Source organism: Octopus sinensis, linkage group LG6 (assembly GCF_006345805.1).
Source record: "Octopus sinensis linkage group LG6, ASM634580v1, whole genome shotgun sequence".
Taxonomy (NCBI): domain Eukaryota; kingdom Metazoa; phylum Mollusca; class Cephalopoda; order Octopoda; family Octopodidae; genus Octopus; species Octopus sinensis.
In genome coordinates this window covers 27,207,763-27,217,762 of record NC_043002.1, presented here as the reverse complement: position 1 = coordinate 27,217,762, position 10,000 = coordinate 27,207,763, and the positions used below count along the sequence as shown (strand labels likewise).

Sequence of the window (10,000 nt, the reverse complement as noted above, 5' to 3'; positions counted from 1 at the left end):
ACATGCGTGTGTGTGCTTGTGTGTGTTTGTGAGGGAGAGAGAGAGAAAGAGAGCGAGAGACAGACAGACAGGCAGAGACAGAGCAAGAGAAGGGCGTTTTGTTCTTAGTTTTTTTTATTGCTATCATCACTGTTACTTCTACAGAATCGGAATTTTAATAAATTATAATGGAAATATTTATTTGAAGTCAGCTTGGCCGTTTGGTTACAATGACATTCGTTGCAGTATTTGTTTCCTCTATTAGCGCTTCAAGTGCAAATTCATCCGCAGATATCAATTTTACTTTTTGTCCTTAGGCCTTCTGGATTTGATAAGAGAGTGCCATTCTAGTAAGGTAGATTGATATAACTGTAAAATCATCGGATCAAGCAATTTGCAATTTTCCGCGTTCTTAATTTAAAATATACCATAGCTAAACGAGAGACAGACTTAATTCGTAGCTCTATTTAACACATCCACAAGGTACTTGTTTACCTTTTTCGGAGTCCTCTCTTTTGAAATCATTCGATCCAAATTTCGTGTCTCATGATACCCTACTTCCACCACCCCCACTACTTGTGAAGACCCGGTAAATGGGTTATCAGTATTAAATTCCCTCCTCATGATGAACAGGTGATGTAGCGTCAGTTTTATGTGCTGTTATTGTAATAACCTTTCGGTCGTTGTGCTCTCCCAACATTTGGTGAAATTGGTAACGTCATGGGAATGTTGAATTTAGCCCTATTTTAAAATTCACACTGTTCTCATTCATTGTCCATGTCAACGATATTCACTTCTTAGTTTTGTCTTACATGTGGTATTCCATATTTGCTCACCTTGAACCAGAATATCTTTTGTTCGGCTGAGCTTGTAAATGTTCACACTCCCCGTACTAAAATATTGCAGTAAATGTTTAATCATCAATCATACTCTGCATAATATTGCTCCGTAAGACAGTTCAGCAGTAGAATTTAGGGAGGGCATTAAAACTAATGAAAGTTTAATGTTCTTTCTTAATTTAAGGCGTATATGGACTCCATCGCTGTCATGAACCTAGAATGGCGGTTATCAAAACCCACCACACTCGCTGCTACTTTCAGATTTCTTCTCATGTTTTCCCTTATCTCTATCTTGACTTTTTACCATACAGGCTGGTGATTTTCCTTTTCCCTTCCATAAAAGCTAACCCAAATTTGTTATTTTTCTTCTGTCATCTCTTGGATCACGGCTTTATGATCTTCCTTTATAATTTTACTTTTTTATTCACCTTTATATTTATTGATACAAACATACGGTGAGATACGTGCAGTTCTTGGTCGTGATCTCTTATACAATTACTGTTACTGTGTTCTAAAATCCTTATGATATTAGGAAGGCAGATTGTCATAGTATTTTCTACTTACATTCTCAAGGAGGGTGATAGCATACTAACATGGTAGTCGCCACTCTGAAGAGTCTTTCTATTATTGATCATATCTTTTTGGTGTGGCTGATCACCAGTATACAAACCCATTCTTCATACTGCATGGATTGGAAGACTTTGCATTATATAGAATACCTGTGCTTTCAACTTATTTACCTTTGATTTCGTGTCCCACTTTATTTATTTTCTTTAAACAAATTGAATGTATTTCTATTGTTGAAATAGTTACACCGTAGTTTCTATACTGATCATGTGCTTTATTTTGTTTCATCTCGTTGCCATCATTTCTGTCTCTTATTTCCTCATAAACTCCAGGTGTTTCGACGAATTCTTGTGATAGGCTGATACGTAATGTTTCAGTAACATCATTATACGTTTATTATTCAGTTAGTGCGATGTGAAGATCAACTTAAAATTGATCGATTAGACTCATGCTGACACTATTTGATTTGTTATTAGAAGCGGAAAATGTCTTATCTACTTTACGTGTCAGTTTTACTTGTACACCTGAACACTGAGTAATCTCCTTGATCATTACGTGTTTCGAATATTTCATATTTTGTGCTAGCAGTTTACTTTTGATAGACTTTTCTTTAAGACTTGGTAATGGCTATTTTTAAAACATACTTTGTCTTGCTGAAACATTTTAGGTCAAAGCCTCTAATTTGTTTCAATTATGCAATAAACGGATATTACTTGTAAAGGACTAAAGTACTCAATACTTAGTATAATAGCTCATTTACGCGATATGACAATTTACGTGATATGACAATTTTCCAGTGTGTTGCCGTTTCTAAAACACTTTAATGAATAATTGTACCACTATGAGAGTGCCGAATGTGGAATTCATGGTAAGTTGAATTGTCAAACCGGGGTTTGATTGGATCCGTATGCTTTCCTCCATATGCTTTCCTCCATAACCTACCATGCTTTCCTCCATAACCTACCATGTGTCTCTCCATCTGATAAATTGCTTTAGATATTTTTCATCCAGTAAACACAGTCCTACATCGACACATCTGTATATTGATGCATCATATATTTTTTTCCTTTTTACTTTATTTCATTGTTTTCAAGGCGAGGCTGCCAAATAGACGGCATTGCAGTAAAATTCAATAGCTGTTTTCTGAAAATATATTTTTGATATATACAACTCTATCGTGCATGTATATATGCTTGTGTGCATATGTGTGTGCCTGTTCGGCATCTATATCGATTTTGGTTTACTTTCCACAACTAGAAGTGAGAATATGCCCATGACCCTTTCAGTCCATCTGATATCTGTGAAATCGAGATCTTTAATTTTCCATTTTAACTCTTGCAAGTCATCACTTGATAGGAGGATAACGAGAGGGAGAAGATTCATCAAGGACAATGATAAGAAACTCACAGACGTGACAGCAGTGTTATGGAACCGTCTGGAGCGAGCCTGTGAATTTTCTGACAATGAGTCGAATTGCTTTCTGCTGGATCCGATTGAGAGTGTCATACTGTATAACAAATCCACTGTCCACGTGGGCGCAATACTTCATTATGGACCTCACTCGCGCTTTGAGAAAAGCCATCAGCTGTTAGGGGCTGAGGTATTTCCTGCTTTCTATGTGTGCTGATGTCTTTATCCTTGTTTGCATATTTGATAATTTGCTTCAATACTTAAATGCGTTTCTATGTGCGTATGTAGGTATGTGAGCGTGCTACCCACTTCTTTCTCTCTGAAGATTATGAATTAGTCTTTTTCTCCCATTATGTATCGACCACACTTAATCTGCTTTCACCAGTATAAGTAGCGGCCACTTATTTAAACACCATATTTAAACCACGGGAGCAGCACCGTATTTAAGCCACGGGAGGCCCGGAGCACTTTAAATTTCGGAGACCCCTCATACACAAAAATTAAAATTAGTGTTAGTGTTGTAATTGAGCTTGAAGAGTTAAGAAAAAGTTTAAATAAGTGACTGAAAAAGTCGCTTTATTCATACAATTTTGAAAATTCTAATTTCCTTTTTCATACAACCGCTAACGGTGTTTGATTTTCACTTCATTGTGAAAATACAATGAATGAAGAATGGTGGGTAAGATTTCTTTTAATGCGAGTAGCAAATGCTTCATAATGTGAAATACAGTGAAATGGTAGAATATTACGAGAAAGAAAAATATATAAATTTAGTGTGTAGCTATTCCAAAATAACGTTAAGTGTGTGCGTGTGTGTTTAAAAGACATGAACTTTTTATAGTTATTGTTTTAAAAGGGCTTCCCTTCATTATTTTTCAACGCATGATATAAATAAAGGGAAAATTCCAACTTATATAAGACAGCTATTCCGCATTACTGGAATAGCCGCTTTCTGCGGGGCACAATGAGTAATATTTACATTTTGGTGCTTAAGAAAAATATATTTATTATAAATGTTCACTAACTCACACAAACTGTACCAGCTGGACATCTCAAAGATCAAAAATTCAACAAAAGTTAAAAATATCTATGCCAAATGAAAGAGAAACATGGAAAAATTGGTACATGATATGAAACTAGAAAAGTACTCGGAGTGCGCAGACCTCCGCCAGACCAGCAGGAGCAGCGCTACGACGACGACGACCACCAGCACCACAACCCCTACCACCATATCACAATCACCACCACAACTATCCTACCACTATCACCACCACCACAACTACCAACATCATGAGCAGCATTGTCATTGCTTCCACTTCAAGCACATATACTGCTATCAACGTTATCATGACGGTTACTTTGACAGTCACTTTCACCACCACAACCAGTAAAACCTCTACAATACCACCATCACACAACTAACTTTATCATCAACACCACTATTACCACCATCACTGAGCATTACACATCACACCGCTCCAGTTGTAATTATAACCACCGATACTATTTTATCCTCCTCCCATACTTATCTCGACCATCGTCATCATCAATACTGTCTCTAAACATATTTCGAATTATGTAGACATAAACGAATATCGGTGTGTGCGTGGTATTTGTACGTGTGCATGCATAATTGCATGCGTACCAAAAAAATTACAAGGTTACCTAAAAAAGGGCCATAGATTTTTTTTTTTAAATGTACAAAAATATATACAGAAATAGAGATATCGGATACATAGAACTGTATAGAATTACAAAGTTATTTAGAGAAAATGCATAAAAATATAGAACAATACATACAATCACATATAGAATTATAAAAATATTGATAAATGACATATTAAAATGTACTCTAACAGAAAATATTTCACGAATACTCTAACAGAAAATACTTTAGAATTATCGAGCGTTAAAGCCGGTTAAGAATTAGATTTCCGTTTTATTCTATGCGAATTAGAAATGATTTTCAATAAAAAGGAATCATGTATCATTGTAGTTTAGTCTCAAATCAATACTGATTGAGAAGAGACCTGAACAACAGCATTTCAGTCATGGTCAATGGGACGTTTTCAGGCATTATGTAGCTTGGATAGTACTATTAAATACAGACTATTTCTAAGCGGGAGTTCTACTCTACGATTTAGCTGTTGAAGGAAAAAGGTTGATATTACCATGTTGGCTCGAGATGAAAACACTTTGTATTGTATAATTTACCTAAAGATAGTCAAGAGCGTGATTATATTATAATATTATGAACGTTGTAGTTCGCTTGAAGCATTGTAGTACAGAAGTAAAAGAAGGAAATGAAAAAAAAAGACGTTTAATAATACGGAAAATAAGAATTCCCTTCTTATTTTCTTTCTATCTTTCTCTCTCTCTCTCTCTCTCTCTCCCCTCTCTCCCGATTTGGTATTCGTACTCTCTCGATATGCCATGATTACATATCTCAGAGGCTCTGGTTTTGCATGCCGAACCTGAATGCTCATGGCCTTTCGTGAGTAACGTACAGCATTGGGTACCCGTTGACTTCTATCGGTTTATTTACTCTGCTTGTCTCGTCTTCTCCAGAGCTTACCATTTGGGAACAATGCCTATTTCATGCATTAACAAATGGCTAGTTCATGTCTGATGAAGACATGTCCACACGCTGGTGGGCCTGTATGGACCATACATAGGCACCGGCTCTTCTTTATTCGTTCTCTGTCTTAGCCACAAGACGATATCGCATTATTCGCCAAAAACTGGGGGTCTTTGACAATTACTCCCACTCCGGGAGAAGGTTGATCTCATACTACTGGTGACTGAGATTTAACTCTATACTCTCCAAAAATCCAGAACTTCCGAGCTGAAGCCTTACCATCGGATGTTGGTAGTTGTCTTGCCCAGTATTTATATTAACAGAGCCGTGAATTGGTAGGAGTAAAACGCAAGTCACTCAAACTGACGTTTGTCGAAATTGAAATTGTTATAGTCTTTCTTCATGGCTGAGAGCGTAATCTCATAGACTAACGTATTCCACACGTCTCAATAGCATTTTATGTTTATCAACCACTATGTTGAGCAGTATTTTATTCCTCAATTTGATTTTAGAGAATTTTATTTGCATAGGTGCTTGCATGTTGTCTCGAGTTTCATTCGATTTGATGTAGGTACAGTTAATAACGTTCTAATTTCGAACATGCTAAGTAAAGCCTAGCCTGTTTTTCTCTTTTTTTAAAACATTAGAAAATGTAAGTCAAATTTTTTGACCGATAAGATCGAATAGTCAGTCTTCTTAAAGTTATTGCCTTGTTATATGCTTACACTCTAAAACGATTACTAAATCTATGCCGTGTTCTTGTAACACTTAGAGATCAAAGAATTCCAGCCATTTCTTTAACTACAACCATAAATTAACCATAGTTATTTTCTACAAAAATATTTCTTTGAAGCATGCTGCAGACATTTCAATACTATAAACAGACTATATATATATATATATATGTATGTATATAAATTTAGTTGTTTCACACTGTGGACTAAGGCATTACATTTAAAAGTTTTGAAGTTGAAAATAGCAACGTTAATACATATTTCAGTCTGGTAAATATTTTACGGTAAGGTATTTGGGAGGTAAAACAAGGCAATTTATGTAACAACATTGTACTTTTTAGAATGCTATAATTTCAATAGACATCCTCCCTTTCTACATATAACACACATTTTATAGTTAAAGATTCCGCTAGAACCGAGAGAAATCACAACAAAAACAAAATACTTCCATAAAGTGAAGAGCATATTAAAATATTTAATTTTAAGCGACTCCTACACGTCTAATACAGCGATGAATTCCTGGGGATTGTAACAATAGTGGTCCAATAAGAATCGGTTTGGCTCACCCGTTGCCGTTTTATAATCTTATTGTCACCATTCCATGTATACTTCAGATACACGCTACTCATCGTATTGTTTGATTCCATTTGCAGGCGGAATACGTTAAGAATGTGTGTAAGAAAATGTCTCTAGCATCGTAACTTTTGCATTTATTCAATAGAATACTTAATTTCAATAGGAATCAATACCTATTGTAATATTAAGAATGCAAGCATCAAGTCCGATTATTCTGTGACAATCCAGGTTTACTTTCTTTTCACAAACGAGCGGTGGTTTGCCATTATATTCCACAAAGTTTCAAATTGTTTCCCACGGGAATATTTGAACCTGCAGTCTAGTAGACAAACTTCCGCACAGTTTCCGTTGACTAAATTTCAATGAAAACGCATTGATCGAGCCTAGGCACTGGAAGTAGAGACCTTTTCAATTTTATTCGTAGTTAGATCGAATATTGAAAACATTTTTGTATTATTTTTTTGTTAACTACACATGTATGTATACTCCCTGCAAATACAGGCTTTACTATTACAAATACTCAGTGTCTAACAAATTCCTATTCTATAGTGTTATATATTGGCTTGGTTTAATCATACGATAAATAATATTTTACTTTGTATTTTATTTCAGCTACATTTACAGATGAAGGAAAGTTGTGTCAATTGTGTTCAAGCAGAGAAATTTTCGATACGATGATTAAAATAGTCTTGAAGCAAATAAAGGTTTGCACGAACGAAAACTTTTAATTTGTTAAAAAGCTTTAAATTTTTTCATTAACAAACGATAAATAATTTTATTCTAAATTTAATATTTAACCAGAACTATTATTAATTTTATATTTTCTTTCTTTATTCCTTTTTTCTTTTTATTGAGAATAATTTCTCGATATTGTAAACGAAACCAGAAAAGTGTAGATAAGTTCTGACGCAACTTGAATTGATTTACAATGTAATATATTTATAACATGTAGTTGCGAGCAATGGCGGTGTTTGCTTTAAGTTTCCAACGAACCAATATATGGTTCACTGCATGGACAATCGCGAGTTCACTACTTAAGTTACGTTCCGCAGAGTATCAATACATTCAGCCTTTTATTCATTTAATGCAGTGCAGCAATCCGAAGATTTGTTACATAGTAAAAATTATCAAAGAAATATTAGTGTCTAACTTATATATGTGTGCGTATGCTGATAGCCATATTATATATATATATATATATATATATATATATATATATGTGTGTGTGTGTGTGTGTGTGTGTGTGTGTGTGTGTGTGTGTATATATATATGTGTGTGTGTGTGTGTGTGTGTGTGTATGTATTCTGGCATAGAGAGAGAGGTGCGTTCGAGTGAGAGAAGAGAGCAATATTTATATTACATTCTACATATACATGTGTAATTGTTTGTATTTTGAGCATGCGATGGCCAAATAGTTAGCACAACACAAACGATGTGTAATGAAGTTTGAACGACACGATCGAGTAAAAATCAATTAAATAAAGATACTAAAAGGGGAAAGAAAACAGAAGCGTAGGTAAACAGCTACGGACTCTTTGGTGTGTGTGTTTCAAATGTAGGATAAAAGAACCGTGACGAATGTATTCATGAGAAAGACATTTATTTCTGCTTTTTCGGTTTAGCTATTCAACAGAATTGAAATATAACTCTAACAATAACTTTGAAAATAGGGATGGATTGGCGAAACTGTAGAGCAACAAATAAAAAGGTGATGTGCTGTTTAATTACGGCCCTTCAGGTTCTCAATTCTGATACTGCAGAGGTTTATTTATCTTGCATCGTTCAGAGACTCGAAAATATGAAGTAACAGTCACCTATTAATTTCAATATAAGTGAATACATAACCCAACCCCCAATTTTCTTGCCATGTGTTAACAGTGGAAACTAATAAAAGCTGGTTAGATTATTGCCTTATATTCAACAGGCAAAATGTCTTGTTTTTAGTTTGTCCCCTTACATACTAAGCTTAAAACCCGCAGACATTTTTCCAAGTTCCATAAAAAGATTGTTTGTCGATTACTGATGCTTATATTACAATATACAATACTGTTATGTAACATTGAAATCTGTGTTAACAATCAAAATTTCGTTTGCCACTTCGAAGAAGTGACAGAGTAATAGGCAAAATGTAACATTTAGCCTCCTCTCTTTTTCAAGATAGAGTTTGAATAAAGCACCAGTCGAATAGTGGGATTAATGTAACTGCTTATATAACCGATACAACTATTTGCTAAGCACGTTCATAGTAATGAATATATTATGAAATAGAAATCACTATATATGTATATATGTAATGTGACCTCGTGTGTACCGTTGGCGAATTTTTTACCTCTGTTTTCCCTTCTCTGGATATTTCCTTCTCCTATGTTTCCGACGAAGAGCTCCGCTCGAAACGTTAAACCCTCCTTCTTTCCTTCTCTCCTGAGCGTCCAATAATACTATATTTGTTCCACGTCCTCGCGTTGTTGTGTTTTTTGTGTGCTTTCTTGTTTAGATTAACTTTATATATATATATGTATATATATATATATATATATATATATATATATATATATATATATATATATATATACATATATATATATATATTCATATATATATATATATTCATACATATATATATTATATATATATATATATACCCGCACACACACACTCACACACACACGTGTATATGTATTTATATATATATATGTATATATGTTTGTATGTTTGTGTGTGATTGTGTGTGTGTATAACGGTTCCATGCCAAATATGGAAAGGCAAATGCGACAATCTTCAGACATGTCTTAATAAAAACATAAGTTTAGTTTCACTCCTATCAAGTCTTTCCTAAAGTTGCCTCTTTATTTGGCGTAAAGCTGTTCGTAAGAACTTTGACCGACTATCAACAAACTATATAACTGCTGCTGCTGATATTACTACTACTACTACTACTACTACTACTAATAATAATAATAATAATAATATTAATAATAATAATAATAATAATAATAATAATAATAATAGTGATATACCCGCCCTACTACCTAATATATAAGTATCTGTTCATATGTACATGTCTCTGTATTTGTATGTGTGTGTGTGTATCATTTATTTATACATTTCTGCCCTTAGTTTGAATTTGATTATACCATTTTTATTAGTTATTGAAATGGAATCATCGTATTTGCTGTCCTCATCTTTATCTTGTTATCTTTTCATTTCAATAACTTTTTCCCCTGTATTAATTTATTTCCCTTTCGTTTGCCATAATTGCATCTTTTCGTTGTTGTTCGTCCTTCTCTCTCAATCATCCTTAGCCCGGTTTCTGCTCC

The 10,000-nt window shown here is 34.3% G+C and overlaps 1 protein-coding gene across 4 annotated transcripts in view; it reads left to right on the top strand.

Annotated features, from left to right (window-relative positions):
• Positions 1–10,000, top strand: part of LOC115213189 (sex peptide receptor-like) — a 528,532-nt gene that overhangs the window by 443,723 nt on the left and 74,809 nt on the right. For all 4 annotated transcript variants that reach the window (XM_029782123.2, XM_036503802.1, XM_036503801.1 and 1 more), the window contains one exon: positions 7,296–7,387. The gene's annotated coding sequence lies outside the window, so the exon portion shown is untranslated. The remainder of the gene's footprint in view (positions 1–7,295; positions 7,388–10,000) is intronic.